Source organism: Castanea sativa, chromosome 2 (genome assembly GCF_040712315.1).
Source record: "Castanea sativa cultivar Marrone di Chiusa Pesio chromosome 2, ASM4071231v1".
Taxonomy (NCBI): Eukaryota; Viridiplantae; Streptophyta; class Magnoliopsida; order Fagales; family Fagaceae; genus Castanea; species Castanea sativa.
Genome location: NC_134014.1, coordinates 48,573,101 through 48,591,261, shown reverse-complemented (window position 1 = coordinate 48,591,261; position 18,161 = coordinate 48,573,101). Strand labels below are relative to the sequence as shown.

The window sequence follows — 18,161 nt, the reverse complement described above, 5'->3', positions numbered from 1 at the left end:
TTTTTTATACATAATTTAGTACCAGAAACAAATACAAATTTAAATATGTGATTGATAATATAGTTATTGATCTTTAATCTTCGTAAATTTTTGCAAGCACGAATGATATAATAAAAAATTTTAATTTTATAGTAGATTTGTTAAAATTCACATCCAATAAAAAGATATAGAAAATTTGTAGCCATTGGCTACAAACTAATTTGTAGGCAAACTTTGTTCTTTATAAATCAATAAAATAAACTTAAAAAGCTTGAATCTTTCAATTTCAAGAATTATTTGTATATACTACCGCGCACTCTTGGTGCGGTGGTCACTCCATAAGTATAAATGCTTGTGGGGTGTAGGGGTAAGAACCGGGGTTTAAATCTCCAAAAGCGAGTTTCACACACATATACACTTAAATTAGGTTAGAATAGAAATTTTATCTTGTATAAAAAAAAAAATTTATTTGTATACAATTAGCAAAGCGTAATTTTACAAAATTATAAAAGAGATCATGTGATCAAAATAAATAAAGACAGCATAAGTTTTCCTTTTGTTTTGAAGGCCCCGCAATGGGAATAAACCAACAACCTACACAGCAAGCTTGAACCAAGCACTTTACTATAGGATTTAAATCAAAATACCCTAATTATAGCTTCAATGTCATATGATGTTGCTAACTTGCTTTATGACTTTAGTGCTTTTTCTTTTTAGCACTTTCTTAGTTTCTTTCGATGTTCCTCAAAGCATATATACGTTCCCACATTGGATTTGAAAACTGAAAACGCGTGGGACCATCGATCACTTTTAGGGACACTGCCAGTCATGGAACGAAAGTTCGTGTAAAGTTCGTGGCACTGCCAGTCATAGACTAAATAGGGGTTTTTACTTTTATGGACACTGCCAGTCATATATAAGTAAGGTTGTCTCCACAGTCCGTTATGCTTTCTTCACTCATATCTCTTTTAGTTTCCATTTAGTCACATCTTTCTTTCATTCTCATCTTCTCCTTCCATATTTTCTCAATTCTTTTGCTCATAGATTCCGATGGCTCTGCACATCAACGAAGGAGGCTCTTCTTCTTCCACTGCCCGATACAAGTATGACATTTTCTTGAGCTTTAGAGGTGAAGATACTCGTTATAATTTTTCTAGTCATTTATATAAGGCTTTATGTGACAAATGTTTTAACACCTTTATTGATGATGATAATCTTCATGGAGCAGACTCAATTTCGAAAGAGCTTCCCAAAGCGATAGAATTGTCAATGATTTCGATTGTTGTACTTTCTGAAAATTATGCATCTTCATCTTGGTGTTTGAGGGAACTTGTCAAAATTCTTGAGTGTAAGGATGATTTTGGCCAATTAGTTCTACCTATTTTTTACAAAATTAACCCATCAGAATTACGTAAACAAGAGGGAAAGTTTGGGATTGCACTAACTGAACATGAAGAAAAAGAAAACAAAGATAAGGTTCAGAGTTGGAGGGCAGCTTTAACCAAAGCAGCTGATTTGGTTGGATTCCCTTACGAGGATGGGTATGTATCTATTACTACTTTTTTGCCTTCTTGTAGTATAAAACATTAATATATAGATTTGTTATCACCATTTAATTCCAAATAACCAAAGGATTTGCATTGCATACTCAAAGTTAGTACATGGTAAAACTTCAAATTCATCATGCGTAGGTAGAAGAATATTGATTTCTAATTTCTAAATTAACACAGAAAAATATGTACTTCTAGAAGGGTAAATGATTTCACCTTACAATGTTATGTCCATGTACTAAATAGGAAATAAACAAGAGAGACTAGAGAAACATTGGATCCACTTTAGATTGCCTCTTCTATGCTGCTTCCTTTCTCCATATCGATTTTGATTCGGTTTTTTGAGAAGCTAAGAGATAGGAAAAGTCACAATCACATCCATAATCACTTGCCAAACACAAATTTCAGAATAAGAAATTTTTCATAATAATAAAATTGTCACGACTTGCAATCCAAATGAATTCCACATTTGCAACCATGACCAACATGTCAATACCAAGCTTAAGCTTGATATTAATATGAACAAAAGTAAACCTGTGAACAAAAAATTGTCTTTTTTTTTTTTTTGTTAAGTGTCTATTTGTTAGTTGATAAATAGGTTATCTAATATTTTTCTCCAAATTATAACAAACAACATCAATTTGGAATATACCACAAGTTCACACACTAAAATCCCCTATTACATCAAAAGTTCTGTTGATTTATATATACAATAATACAAACATCTCTACTAAGTTGAGCGCAAAACTACTAAAATGGAAAGTAAAAACTAAATGAAAATAAAACTAGCTCTTATGAAGTTCAACTAAGGCTCCAGCAACTACTCTATTGCATAAAACCTGCTCACCGATTTTCTATTTTTATTTTTTTAAAGAAGGTAAGCTAACAGGGCTCAATAAAAGGGATTAGGTGGCATGAGTTATAAAGAATGCATAAATACATGAAAATTAGAAAATTTCTTAATACGTGAGTACGCTTAGAGATTAACTTCTTTGAGCATGCACACACAATTTTTCATTTGCTTTATAAAATTAAAAAAAAAATTCTTTAGATAGCTTTAAAAAATAATTTGTATACCTCTCTAATGATATATCTCATTAGATTCAGAAAACATTTTCCTTAGATGGTTTTTTTTGCTAGATAAAATAGAATTTCATTTTAAGAAGTCCGCTTCATGATGATTACTTTTTATTATCAAGCCAAAATACCAATTGATTTTAAGCGTAGGTAAGGTTTAAACCTCGGATCTTTTATTTAATAATAAATGACTTTACTAATTGAGCTAATTAGAAGCCTGGAACCCACAATTTTTTTTTCATTAGAAGAGATTTTTTTTTTTTTTAACATTATATATTGAAATAACCTTAGTCTTGAAAACTTCTTAGCTTTATAAGAATCTCATTATAATCATTCTTCCATGATTTAACATCACAAAACACGTTTCCAGGGGCGGCTCTACTCTATATTCAGAGGGTTCATTCAAATGAACCCCCTGACTTCAAATATATATATATATATATATATATATATATATATATATATATATAATATTATTTTTTGTTAGTTTAATATTTTAATTTATTTTTAAAAATATTTTTGCACTCCTTGACTTAAATTTTGCACACCCTTATTACAAGTATTTCCAACTCTAAGAGTAAAGTGTAAGAGTTTGTAAATTGTAAGTATCACTATTTTTTATAAATTTATATTATGTGTGTGAGTGTGTCTAATATTAATTGTGTGCATTACCTTTTATTATAATGTTACTTGTGTGAATTATGATGTGTGTGGACGTTTATGTATACAATATAAATTTATATAATTTAATAATTAGGAAATAGAGATGGTTTGTTACATGTGTGTGTATTATTTTCATGTTATAATAACTTTTTGTTATAAAGTTAGTAGAATTTAAGAACAAATTTGTAAAGTTAGTAATTGTCCAAGCATTTGATTGGTTAAATAAACACATAGTGTATAAGTTTATATATGAATAAGTGTAGTTGTGTGTGTTAATAATTAATACAAAACTAATGAGTTTAGTTTAGTCATTTAGTTTTAAAATTTTTTATAAAAACAATAACAAATAGATAATAACAACCGCATAAAAATAAAAATGTTAGAAAAACTTAACAAAATAAAATGGTCATAAACTCATATCTGTCCACATTGGCAATAGAAACTCATAATGAACTATCATATAACAATTTGAAATTTGTAGAATAAAATTGCAAAACTTCATGTATTAATTTTTTTTTTTTGGTCGATAACTCAATATATTCAATTTTTTTTTATTAAAATTTTTTAATGACCCCCTAAACAAAATTTTTGGAGCCGCCACTGCATGTTTTATCAATTGTTAGTAATTGAATAATTAGTAATTTCCTTTATCATACATGGAACACAATTACTCTTAGGGGGCATTTGGTTCGCCGTTATGTACCCTTGATATGATGCGTACATTACAATAACTAGCTTGTAACCCCATGCATATGCATGGATACACTTAAAGATAAATAATAAGATACATAATATAATTCCTATATATATATATATATAATTTAAATACTATTGATAGTCATTTTTATATTTTGTTAACTCTTTAAAAATATTTATGGATACACTTAAATATTTATATAGATTATAACACTTAAATATTAAATATTAAATTAATACCTTATTAATTATCTTATTATTTTGTGTTTTAATAACTAACACTTAAAAATTTATGGATACACTTAAATATTTATATAGATTATAGATAGTCATTTTTATATTTTGTTAACTCTTTAAAAAAATTTGTAAAGATATTATTAGGTATAAAATATAAATTGTCAATTTTTTTTTAAAATTATCGTGAGGCACTTTATATATATATATATATATATATATATATATATATATATAATTCAATTATTCTAGATTCTTTGGTTTTTGTACTTAATAACCCACTTGGATGAATATTTATGATGTGGTCCCATGTTTGATTTTAAAATTAAGAAATAAAACTTTTTAAGAATAAATAATTTAGAACACATAGCACAAAATTGAAACTCTAATTTGGAATTCTAATTTGAGTTTCTCTTAGCTTCATCTATTATTATTATTATTATTATTATTATTATTATTATTATTATTATTATTATTATTATTATTATTATTATATAATTTTGGTGTCAAATGAATTGTTTTTAGTTATAAAAAATGCTCATAAATATAAAATCATTCAAACTCTCTCTTCCTCTAATTTTATATATAGTGTTAGATATATGATTATATTTTTTATGATTTATTTATATTAAACTTGTCATTTTCTATTCTAAATTAACTCATTTGGAATAAAAATTTAAAATTTTCAATTAGATGGAATGCATGCCGTAAAATTAAACTCTAATTGAAATCTAATTTTTACATTGAACAAACTAATTTGGTTCAAAATTTTAAAATTTTTAATTAGATGGGACATGTGATACAAAATTAGACTCTAATTAAATTCCAATTTAAAATTTAATTAGATTTTCTCTAGTGCGTAAATGCACTTTTAGTCCATATCTTTTAACCCAATTTCTATTTTGGTCCCTACATTTTATTTTTACCACTTTTAGTCTCTAAACTAATTAAAGCGGTCATTTAAGTCCTTACCATCACTCAACTAACAAAAAATGTTGACGTGGCTAACGGCACAGTAAAATAATAATTATAAAATCTATTTTGGCATTAAAAAATTGCCACGTCAAAATTTAAATTAAAAAAATTAATTTATCAATTTTAACTAAATGAAAAAAAATTTAAAAAAAAACATGAAGAACATGTTTTCTTTCCTGACCTGTGACTTCCCTCAACTCTCGGGAAGAACATGAAGAAAACAAACCTGCCTGAACTCAAGAACACACAAACCTAAACATTTTCTCAACTCCAAACATTTTCTTTCTTTCCAGATCAAAACACCACAATCCCCGATCACAACTCTCTGAAACTCCCCTGTCTCAACTCTCTGCTTGCTTGGTGCTTGTGGGTTTTGTGGATTTTCCTTTGATTTTTTTTTTGTGGGTTTCTATGCATATGGTGTTGCCAACTTGCCGTGGTGAGGTGGAGGGCATGGGTTTGTGGGGATCGGCGTGGTGGAGGTCTGAGTTTGTGGATCAGTGTGGTGGAGGGTGTGGGTTTGTGGATCGGCGTGGTGGAGATCTGAGTTTGTGAATCGGCGTGGTGGAGGGTGTGGGTTTATGGATCGGCATGGTGAAGGGTGTGGGTTTGTGGTGATCGACGTCTGTGGTGAAGGTCTGAGTTTGTGGATCGGCGTGGTGGTGGGTGTGGGTCTATGGATCGGTGTGGTGGAGGGTGTGGGTTTGTGGTGATCGGTGTCTGTGGTGGAGTTTTGGTGATGGCACAAATCAGAGTTTGGGTAGGTTGATGATGGGTTGCATGATTGTTCGGTGGCTGGATCGGTAATGGTTGGTGGCTGGATTGAAGTTTGGTGGTGGGTTTCGGTGATGGCACAGATCAGAGTTTGGTGGTAGGATTCATTCACAGATTGGAGTTTGGTGATAGGTTTCGTTCTTAGATCAAAGAGGAATGGTGCCTAGACTAGCTAAGTTTTTTTTAAATCAGATTTGGGTGGGGTAGTTTGCTCCGATGGGTTTGTGTGGGTAGTGGATGGGTTTGTTGTTTTGGATTTGTGGTGGATAGTTGATGGTTTTGTGGCAAATTTCGGTGGATTTGTGGTTGTGATTTGAGGGCAGTCACGGATCAGGAAAGAAAATTTTGTGTTTAGGTTTGTGTTCTTGAGTTCTTTGATCTAGGTTGGAGTTCTTGTTTTCTTCATGTTCAGCCTGAGTTTTTTTTAAAAAAAAATTCATTTAGTTAAAATTAATAAATTAATTTTTTTTTAATTTAGATGCTGATGTGGCAATTTTTTAATGCAAAAATAGTTTTTTTTTAATTATTATTTTACTGTATCCTTAGCCACGTCAGCATTTTCTATTAGTTAGGTGACGGTAAGGATTTAAATGTCACGCGTTAATTGGTTTAAGGACTAAAAATGACAAAATAAAAATGTAGGGACCAAAATGGAGAAAAAAAAAAAGAAGACAAAATGTAGGAACTAAAAGTGCATTACGCCTATATATATAGATGACTTTTAAACTTGAATTTTTTTTAGTTCTACAAAAAAAAAAAAAAAAAAAGACTCATAAATATAAAATCATTCAAAAATTATGTTTTTTATGATTTACTTATATTGGACTCCTCGAATTTTTATACGAAATTAACTCATTTGGTACAAAAATTAAAAAAACTTAGATTAGATGGTACATATGTCGCAAAATTAAACTCTAATTGAAATTCAATTTTTACATTGAATTAACTCACTTGGCACAAAAATTTAAAAATTTAGATTAGATGGGATATGTGACGCAAAATTAGGCTCTAATTGAATTCAAATTTGAAATCTAATTGGATTTTCTCTTAACTTTACCTATTATTATTATTATTATTATTATTATTATTATTATTATTATTATTATTATTATTATTATTATTATATATAGAAAATTAAACTCTAATTGAAATCTAATTTTTACATTGAATTAACTCACTTGACACAAAAATTTAAAAACTTAAATTAGATGGGACATGTGATGCAAAATTAGGCTCTAATTAAATTCAAATTTGAAATCTAATTGAATTTTCTCTCAGCTTTACCTATAATTATATATATAGATGTGATATTAGGGTTTTTTGTTTATTTTATTTTTTCTAACATTACCATAATTTAAAATTACAAAATATATCACATCATCTTAATCTCATCACCTTCCTAAACAATTTAATGTTGTTTTCTTGTATTGAGATTACATTAATTTAAGATTATAACAACGTAATATTATGGCATAATGTAATATCAAGGTAAACCAAATGCCCCTTTAATATTGCTTTTGTTACTCACTTACTCTTTGTATATATAACTTGTAATCCCATAGACCAATGGATTTACATTGTATACTCAAAATTAGCACATGTTAAAACTTCAAATTCGTCATACATAAGTAAATGTGCATTCATATCTAAATTAATATATATGAAGGATATAAACTTCAAGGTAAATGATTTCGCCTCTCAATTTTATGTCCATACACTGAGTAGCAAATAAACAAGAGATAACCCATAGGTCCAGTCTAGATTGCCTCCTCTTTGCTGATTCCCTTTTTGTTTACATTTTGATATGGTTTTTGAAATACTGTGATACTGGGAAGGAGAGAAAATCTCATAATTGCATCCTTAATTGCTTACCAGCAACAATTTCAGAACATGACAATAAATAAATAAATAGACATTAGTATAGAGGAAAATGTTGAGAACAAATTCTAGAAAAAAGGGAAAAGAGTGAAAAGTGGGAGGAAGCATTTCATAAGTTGGGTGCTTAATTTAATTGAGGAAAAATTTTAGGAACACAACTTTTACTACAACTATAAAGCTTTGATTGTGGGTGATGTAGAAAAGTAGTAGATTCATATAAAAGTGAGTGTCCACCACTTACAATTAGGAGATGACTAAAATTCATATGAATATATATATATATATATATATATATATATATATATATATTATAGTATAGATTTTCGTATATACTAACACATCAAATGCTTCTTATGCTTTTGTGCTTGGCAGTTGCTTTGAATCCGAAGCTCAATTTATCAAAAAAATTGTAGAAGAGATATCAAGTACCATATCAAATCGGACACAACTATTTGTCGCTAAATATCCAGTTGGAATAGATTCTCACGTGGCCGAGATAGAATTGCTTTTGGATACAAAGTCAAATGGTGTTCGCATGCTAGGGATTCATGGTCTTGGGGGAGTAGATAAAACTACAATTGCAAAAGCTGTTTATAATAAAAAATTTTATCGTTTTGATAGGAGCTGCTTTCTAGAGAATGTTAGAGAAGGGTCACAGACAACCAATGGCATAGTCCAACTACAAGAGACACTTCTTAATTTAAAGGTGGACAATGTTCCCAAAGGAACTAAACTGATAATGGATAGGCTTTGTCATACAAGGCTTCTTTTAATTCTTGATGACGTGGATGAATGGAATCAGATAGAAAATTTGCTTGGAAGATGTGACTGGTTTAGTTCAGGAAGTAGAATTATTATAACAACAAGATACAAACAAGTGCTAACCACTCTTGGAAAATATCATCTATCTTATGAGGTTAAGAAATTGAATCAATGTGAAGCTCTTGAACTCTTCAGCTGGCATACCTTCCAAATGAATAAACCAGGGGAAGACTATTTAGAAGTTGCAAAGCAAATTATACATTATGCCAATGGTCTTCCATTAGCACTAACAATAATAGGTTCTGATTTGTGCGGAAAAAGTATAGATAAATGGGAAAATGCATTAGAGAAGTACAAAAACATTCCTCACAAAAAAATTCAAGAAAAGCTCAAAATAAGTTATGATGGATTGGACAAAACTGAAAAGGATATTTTTCTCCATATTGCTTGTTTTTTCAAGGGATTTGAGAAGGATTACGTTACAAATATACTAGATTCTTGCAATTTACATCCAGGTTATGGTATTCCCAGCCTTATCGATAAGTGTCTCATAACTGTTAATCAATGGGGCATATTGTCAATGCATGACTTGTTACAACAAATAGGCAGGGAAATCGTTCAACAAGAATCTGAAAACCCTGAAAATCGTAGCAGGATATGGTGTTATAAGGATGCTTATGAAGTGCTAACTGAAAATATGGTACAAGTTCTTTTACTTCACTTTTCCTGTTTCCAAATATTTTTTTGTTTAAAATTTCAAAATTTGTATGCTTTATAAAAAATTATATAATCGAACTTATTTGTTTTATTCTTTGTTCAATTAGGGGACTGATAAAATTCAAGCAATGATATTGCACTCACCTAAACTGATAACCATGAAATTGCAAGGCGAACCTTTTGAAAGGATGAAAAATCTTAAATTTCTTTTAGTTAAAAATGTACACATTTGTGGAGAATTTCAATATCTCCCTAATGGGTTACGGTTATTTGAATGGCATGAATTTCCTTTTTCCACCTAGCCATCTAAATATTGTCCTCAAAAGCTTGTTGCACTCAATATGAATGGGAGTAGTTACATTAAAATCGAGACAATATTGAAGCAGGTATGATTATTAGTATTTATGAATTATAATTTCTTTATATTTTTTTGAATGTTGGCAAAACTAAATTTTCATTTTCTTTAATCTACAGGATATCCAATTAGAAAATTTAAAGCATGTCGATCTTCAGGAGTGTGACTCCATTACAGAATTACCTAAATTGTGTGCTCCAGCCCTAGAGACATTGAACCTCTCTCTTTGTACTAAATTAGTTACGGTTCATGAATTGTGTGCCCCAAAACTAGTGGAATTGATCCATTATGATTGTTATAACTTAGTTACGGTTCATGAGTCCGTTGGATCTCTTGATAGGCTACGGTTATGGAACCTCTGTGTCTGCGTGAGGCTTCAAAATCTTCCAAACAACCTCAGGTTGAAATCGCTCGAAGACTTTATTCTTCGTAAGTGCTCTATGCTTGAGAAATTCCCCAATATTCTTCATCAAGAAATGAAAAGTTTAAAGAGGTTAGATTTATCTCAGAGTGGCATCAGAGAGGTGCCTTCATCAATCGGGTATCTTACTCAGCTTACTCAATTATGGTTAAATGATTGCCACAACCTGAGGGATCTTCCAGACAGCATCTACAAATTGCAAATGCTTGAGCACTTTAGTTTTTTCAGTGCCAAATTGAGACCACCGTGTAATTCTTTTGATGGACTTTCCGAATATGGGTTTCTAAGGTTATGGGAACTGAGCTTCAATTGCCGTAGCGGAATCAAATTAGAATTTTTGACGAAGCCCAATTACTTTCCCGCTTTGAGCTTTCTATATCTATCAGACACTGATATTGTTAGCTTCCCTGAAAGCCTACACAGATTTACTACGTTAGAAAGCCTTGATATACGAAATTGCAAGCAGCTACGACAAATTTTGAGGCTTCCAGAATTTATAAAACGTGTAGATGCAACGAAGTGTACGTCATTAGATGCACAATCCTCAAGCAGATTATTGAATCAGGTCTCTCTTTTTCAAGTTATAATAAAAAATAATTTTTTTTTTTTTTTAACTTTCTTTCTTAATTTAATTCGTTGAATTTGCTAATTATATGCAGGTTGGAGAAATTATATGTGAAGGAGAAAGAAGCAACATATTTGTGGATCCACCGTCATTATTAAGTAGAGATTTTTTCCGTAAGGATGGTAGCGATAGGCGTTGTTTTATGGTACCGTATACAGAGATTCCAAGGTGGTTGAATTCCAAGCATCAAGATCAAGGTGTTGGAAATTCCATATCATTCCGTGTTGATCGCAAATTTCCAAATGTTTTTGCCGTCTATTTCGCTTTTGGACTGGGGTCGCAATTACCCTCCTATTATATTTTTTTTAATGTTTACCTCTCCATTAATGGTTGTGAAAAAGTTTGTATTTATAGTTTTATGCAAAATCGTGATGCTACTGATACATTGGGGATACTTTCTAGATCACATCACAAATTGCAGAAGCTGTTGGATGAATCAAAACCATCTGATTACAATCACGTTGAGGTTACATATGAATGGCAGAGAGAGACAGATCGCAACAACCCTCCTTGTGAGATTAGAAAGTGGGGGGTCAAAGTAGAATGTATCTGTTGTCCTCAAAAATCTGACAATGATTCTGACTCCGATCTGAATCTACCATTAAAGAAGAGGAGAAAATATTGATTGAATTCGGGAGATATATATATATGCCAAGGTTTGTCTCCTTCTTTAGTTGCAGTGTAGCATTTACCCTTAATTATATCTTCTCTCCTTTATTTTTTATTGATGATATCCTCTCCAGTACGGTTGAAATTGAAGGAAAATACATCTAAATTAAAAGAGATTGCGGAAACTAGAAAGTAGGATGGTATTAAATTCTAGGTTGATCTATTTATGCGTTTAGCATTTCATGTATGAATTAGTAATTACTGACATCTCTAAACTAGTGCAACAACAATTGATCTTATTAGAATTCTTTGTTAAATTGTTTTGGTTGGACCTTTTTATTTTTCACTTGGGTATGCTATTTTATAGCTTTTACTATGAAATGGAATGTTTACTTTTTATTGATTATTTGATTGCGAGATTGAAAAATTGAATGAGTCAAACCAATCTGAGTGCTGTGTGAAATCCTTCAACTAACATGGCTTTGTTGTATTACTTGGCCTCTGTAACAGCCGAATTTTTTTGTAGCTTGTTGAAGTGTACCCAAGTTCTTTTCCATGAATTTTATGCAATCCTTAAAGTGTATTTAATCATATCATTTATATAAGTTGACAGCATCTCATAAAAATTGATTTAAGTGCTTGAGGAAAAAAAAAAAAAAGACCCAACTGATGAAGTATTGATTACTAACAGGATACACCAGGGCATATGACTATAAGTTTTTGACTGTATGAAGAAGTAAAGAGTTTAATCAAGCATATAATGGAGATGGAGTTACTATGTTTGTTATGAGGGTTTGATATGGGTTCATCTTCAATGGGACTTACTTTGTTGACAATGATTCTGACTCCAATCTGACTTCACCATTGAAGAAGAGCAGAACATATTGATTGAATTTGAAAGAAATATGCCTCCATTTGAGCACAGCCCTGAAACTATTCTCTCCTTTGTCATTTCCATTTGAGTGTTCAACTTCTTTTGCATTTTATGACAAGGTTTGTCTCCTTTAGTTCCATTGTTTCATTTGCCCTTGTTATTTTCTTCTCTCCTCTATTTTTATTGATGATACTTCTCTAGTACAGTTGGAATTGATGGATAATAAATCTTAATCATAGATGATAATGAAAATCCAGCATACAGCATGCTATTGCTGTATGAGAGCAATGGGTAAATTTGAAGGATAGAAATCTACAAATCATAGATGATAAGTTGAGTGATCATTCAGCTTAACAAACTATTTTTAGAGGAGAGTAAAGGGGCCTACAGGCTGTAGTTTTCAGTAGAATCAGTAGCCATAGCAAATGAATGACACATTTTCATACCCCTTTTTCCACTTCAGAACTGGTTCATATGAACCAGGCTTTTAAGTAGCTAATATAGTCTAAGCCCAGGTGAAAATTTTAATCGGGCCTGCTACTAGAGGTTCTTCCTCAATCACATTTTTTGTTTTTGTGTTTGTTTGTTTTTTTTTTTTCCCAATTTTGTCTCGTTGGAGTCAGGTGTTAACCTTTTATTGTTGTTGTTGTGCTCATGTTGCCATTATTGTGGTAGAATTGTTCGACTATGAAAACAAAATGTCACTACATTTGCGGTGTTAATCTATCATATATCAAACTAAAGTTAAATAAAATAGTAAAATATTATACGAAAATTCACTACAAAAAAAAAAAAAATTGTAAAAATGCCTTGATATTTTTACAAGAGTAGGTCTCAGTTCAAGAGTGGCTTAGTTAATCAGACCTTTGCTGCTACACTTGGGCACTCCAGCTAGTTTCTATACATTGTAAGTCAAGTGAATATTCAATGTAGCTTCGCTTTTGATGTTGAATTATCATGTTTAAACAACCAAGTTTGGCCCTGCTTTGAATGCTGGTTCTTCTCTATTATATCTTCCAGTTGGTTAAATTAAAAGGATACAATATATTAAATAACAATTTAGTTTTAAAAAAAAAAAAAAAGTGAAGATGAAAGGAAGAATAATATGAGTCCCTTAACATGTGTGAATGTAAAGACAAAATGGTAATTTTGAGCTCAGAGAAACAAACTACAAACTCAAGATGCGTATAATCTTCATTGCACTTCCTGTTTTCTAACCAAGGTTTGAAATGGCAAGATATGTATAAACCATCCTTCTTATTGGTTAACCTTTCAAGTCTACAATGTTCTAGATTGCCTAAGTATTTAGTGGTGTTTAAAGTAAATAATAGGGAAATGTCTAGCAAGCCATTTGTGCTGTTACAATGAATTGGGGGGTTTTGCTTTGAACCTTTCAAGTCTATGATACTTTACTAGGTTGGTAGGTCATTTAAGACAGGCTAGCCAAAAATTAAGTTACTGGGTTTCCTAAATGACTTTGGGTGGGATCTATGGAAGAATATAATTCTACTTGATTGGTTGAAGAGTTTCTTTATATATAAATCAGAGGTATTTATATGTAATTTTTTTCTATTAATTGGTAGTATTTGAATTAATAAGGATGGCTGCACTGCAACCTCGTCACAATTGGGATAGCAACTATGGCTGCTAATGAGACTCCTTTGTCCTCAAATTTTTGTGCCTAAAATTGATCTTTCTGTCCTTCAGGACCCTTTTGAATGTATTTTATGTTGATGTACTTCATACTTATGCAATCAGTACAACTGTAAGCTTTGTTCTATGATATGCGATGTGCTTATTTTTGAGACATTAAAATGAATCTCTACACCTGAAAAGAAAAGGTTTATATCATTATTATCGACTGTGAACATCTTTTCTATCCTTTGGAAAAATAAAGTTATGTATCTTGGATATCTTATGGATCCACCAACTTATTCAAATTCTTTGGAGGTAATCTAGATGCCATGGACACCCATTTCATCTCTTTCCTGCATGCATATCTTTCAAAATAAATTAATTGGATTACTTCCGATTTTCTAAAGAGTTTGGTTGAAGCTTAGTTTGATTATGGTTGATTCAATTACTATGTTTAGTTTGATTATAGTAAATTTCTAAGAATTTGTGGCCTATCTTACTAATTTCACTTCAAGTATTTGATTTGTACAAAACATTGATGTGTGGTTTCTTAATTGTATTACCTTGAGAATTCACCTTGTTATTGGAATTCCTAGTACAAAAGTGGGTAAACAATGGTTATGAATAAAATTGTAATGATTTTATATCCAGCATAAACAATGTGTGCCTTTTACCATCTTATACATAAAAACAGTGTGGAGAAGGTGTCACTTATGGAAATTCCATATTTTTTATTATTTCTCCTTTGTTTTTCTTTTTCCCTTTTTGTTGATTTTGTTCATGCTGTAACCAATGGTTGGTTTAAAATATCAAGCATTTATAATGTTAATTTTGCATGTTAATATTGCCCTGTTGATAATACTCATACATATTATTTAATCATTTTAGACAATTTCATGTTAGTTTGTGAGACTGTACTATTTTGTATGAATGTCTTTTTTTAATTTGTACTCTTCATAAATGATTGCTCATTAAATGCCATTTAAAAATTTCTTATCATGTTTACCAGGCTATGGTAACATAGGTTTAGCACTAGTTTCAACTTGGAAGAATTTCCATACAAGGAGTCAAAGATTCTAGTTTCCTGTCAAGTTTTACTGTTGCAATTATGCAAGCATTGTCCACTGTGATACAGAAGTCTTCAAGCTTCAGCTAATAATTTTTCTGGTTCCACAGTTCTTAACCTCTTACTGAGCCAGGTAAAACCTTATATCCAAGTAACTCATGTTTTTTGTTTAAATAAATAAATTTATCTCTAGATGGTTGTTCTCCTTGGTGGTTAAACTTTCTAACTTACTTAACATTAATTATCTCTCCCGTAAAAAAAATTTCACTTAGAAGAAACAAATTTTAGGAAAGATGCATTAAGTGTCATCACAATTACCTTTCTCATCCTTGCTTCTACTTTTGGATTTGAACAAAATATGAAACATCTCATGCAGCTAATGTATTGACAAACGCTATATTTGCCCCTAACTTTTACAAGGGACAAATCAAATGAACTATCTCATCTGAATTTTGAAATGTTGACCATTAACACAACATGGAAGCTGTACATTAGTTCTCTTATTTCTTATCATTGCTTTTCCTAAATCTATGCTAAGGTCATGACTTATGGTGGTAATGTATTTAGGTCATTGATTGGAAACATCAAAATGTGCAAGGAATGCATGCATTGGCATATTAGAAATTTTTCTTTAGATTTAGCATCAATGAGTTCATCCAAAATTATGCCTTTGACAGCCACTCAACTCCAAACATTAACTTAATTGATCTCACTCTCACATACACACATGCCCTATTTGTTTTTGACATAGGTACCTTGTTAGTATTATGGTGTGCACTCTTCTTATAGATTGATGGTCAATTACTTAATCCTTCGCCAAAAATTTGTAGAAAAGCTTTTCTTTCCTTCATGAGAATAGAATTTTCTTTCTTGATAAATGACACAAGAGTGGAATTGCCATCAGACCAAACTACCATTGCCCTTGAGATGCATCACTTGTTTGTAATAAATAATTATATTAGCAACTTGAATAACCATATATTATCTGAGATGGAGAAAACTTAAGATTTGAGGATAAGAAAAAATACCAATTGACATTTTTTTAATTCATCAGCCATTATCATTATAGACAGTACTAAGAAAGATGGAGTGACATAGCGGATGCAGGAAGCAATTGATAGCATTCTTGTTTGTTCCATGTAGTCAGACACACGAACACACATACATATAGTACTTCCTGGACTTGCTTTACATACCACCAAAGGTGCTCCAAATCCTCATCATGGATTAAACATGTTGTGAGGTAAGCTGCGGATAGTGCTTCTATGAAGTCCATACTTGTAAAGTTTGTGTTATTTCTTATTTCACCTTTTCATTTTCAGCAAAGGTCATCTGGGCTTTCAAAATGAAGCAGACTCAATTATCTTGAAATTAGCAGGATTTTTTCTGATGGTAATGATTTAGAGGAGGTAGTGAGTTTTATAGTCCTTGAGACTTTTTTTCCTTGAACTACATGATTTGTTCTTTTGGGATTTTGTTTTCAAAAAAACCTTCCTCCATTCCTGATTTCCCCTTTATTTTTCTAAGTTTGTAATATTATTCAGGGACAGTCCTAGAAGACCTGTCAAATGTCAATATAGCTAAGCATACATATGAGGATTTTGTGTTGTTAACTATCTTAGACCTTCTTGTCCAATATAATGTCTTAGATAGATGTTTGTAGCTTTTTGATCCACTGCATGTTTGGCTAACTTTTCTTCTTTGTTGAACTCTTCTCAATCAGAGTTTCAAATGTCAAGATGATGATACTTTATATTATCCTATGGTGTACCATAAATTTCTAAGATATATCCGCTTCATTTTCAGGTATAACATCCATTTCCTATAGTTAAATAAAGAAAAGCTCTACCACAATATTGGTTGATTTTTGGCTTTATATTTCACGGTAAACATGTTGACCATTAGCTATGTGGGGCATGAAAATTGCATCATTTATGACTAAAATTCCTTTTACGTAGACTCAGATATCACATACTTTTTTTTTTTTTTATTTGATTGCAATATGATTTTGCTGGGAGTTGGTCCATTTATGTTAAGAATTGCAATATAATTTTGCAGGTTTGTCTCACTCTCTGCCCCCTGGGCTTTTGGACCCTGAGTGTTTAATGCTCTTGAATTTTCTATTTGCAGGTAATGCAATGGAAATCTGCTTAATTATTACTTGCTAAAATTTTCTCCTTTTGTTAGTGAAGTCATTTTAAAGCACTGATGTCTTTGACTTAAGATACCAACAGATTTCGATAAAGACACAGCCTTGGAAGTTGGAATTAAAATCTAAAATGTCCATTTAGAATTGGAAGTAATACAATGAGAACTAAGTACCACTAGTGAAGATTTCTTTTGAAAGGAGGAACACAATTGAAATTATTATGCCACAGTTGAGAACCTGATTTTCAATTTTGATAAGTCATATTTCTTGATTATTCTTATTAGCTAAAATTTTCAATCACGAAAAATGGAAAGGCTAAAACTATTATGCCTACAATATGCAGAAGCTCCTCAATGCTTGATGTAATCTTCCACTGAAATTCCCAAGTTAGATGAATTGTCTGATGGTTCAATTGGGAATTCTACTACTCCATCAAGGGCACCTAAATTTGCTACCAGAAAATTTATGGCCACTGATTCTATTCTGTAAGTAATGTGACACATGCATCTCTCTCTCTGTCTCTCTCTCTCTCTCTCTGACTTTCTTTTTCTCATTCACAGTTATGGCAGATAACTCAAGAGGAATTTGTTGAGCTTCAGAGCTTGGGACTGAAACCGAGCAGCAGTTACCAAGTAGAGCCATGCTTGACTCATGTTTACAGTGGGTCTTAGCATTGGAAAGGAGAAATAATTTTTTATTTATAGGAGTTGGAAAAAACAGAATGAGTCATCTTTAGTTTTTGTTGTAGTTAGATTATGATTTTTGTCAATTGATAGCTAATTTTGATTTTAAGCCAGTTGAATATAAAACTACCCTGATTTTAGTCAATTGATAACTAATGTAGTTGTAGTCTATCATGACATAAGCTTCCTCAAATTCAATGACACCGTTAGTCTCTCTTTCATGATCTGATCTATCATTCTTTGTGTGAGAATTGTATTTCAAATGTATGCTATAATGTAATGTGACCTATCATGTTCCTATAGAGCTATAGGAGTTGAAGCAACTTCATAAACATGCTCCAAAATTTTGTATCATGCAGCTTCTAAAGAATGTCTGTTGAGAGCATCTGCTTCAATGTTGTTAAGGTCTGCAAATATGTAGTGTCAGGAAGACTTGAGG

General features: G+C 31.2%; 1 pseudogene; it reads left to right on the top strand.

Moving 5' to 3' along the window:
* The first annotated feature begins 929 nt into the window (after window positions 1-929).
* Window positions 930-17,867, top strand: LOC142624562 (TMV resistance protein N-like; annotated as a pseudogene).
* The last annotated feature ends 294 nt before the right edge of the window (window positions 17,868-18,161 follow it).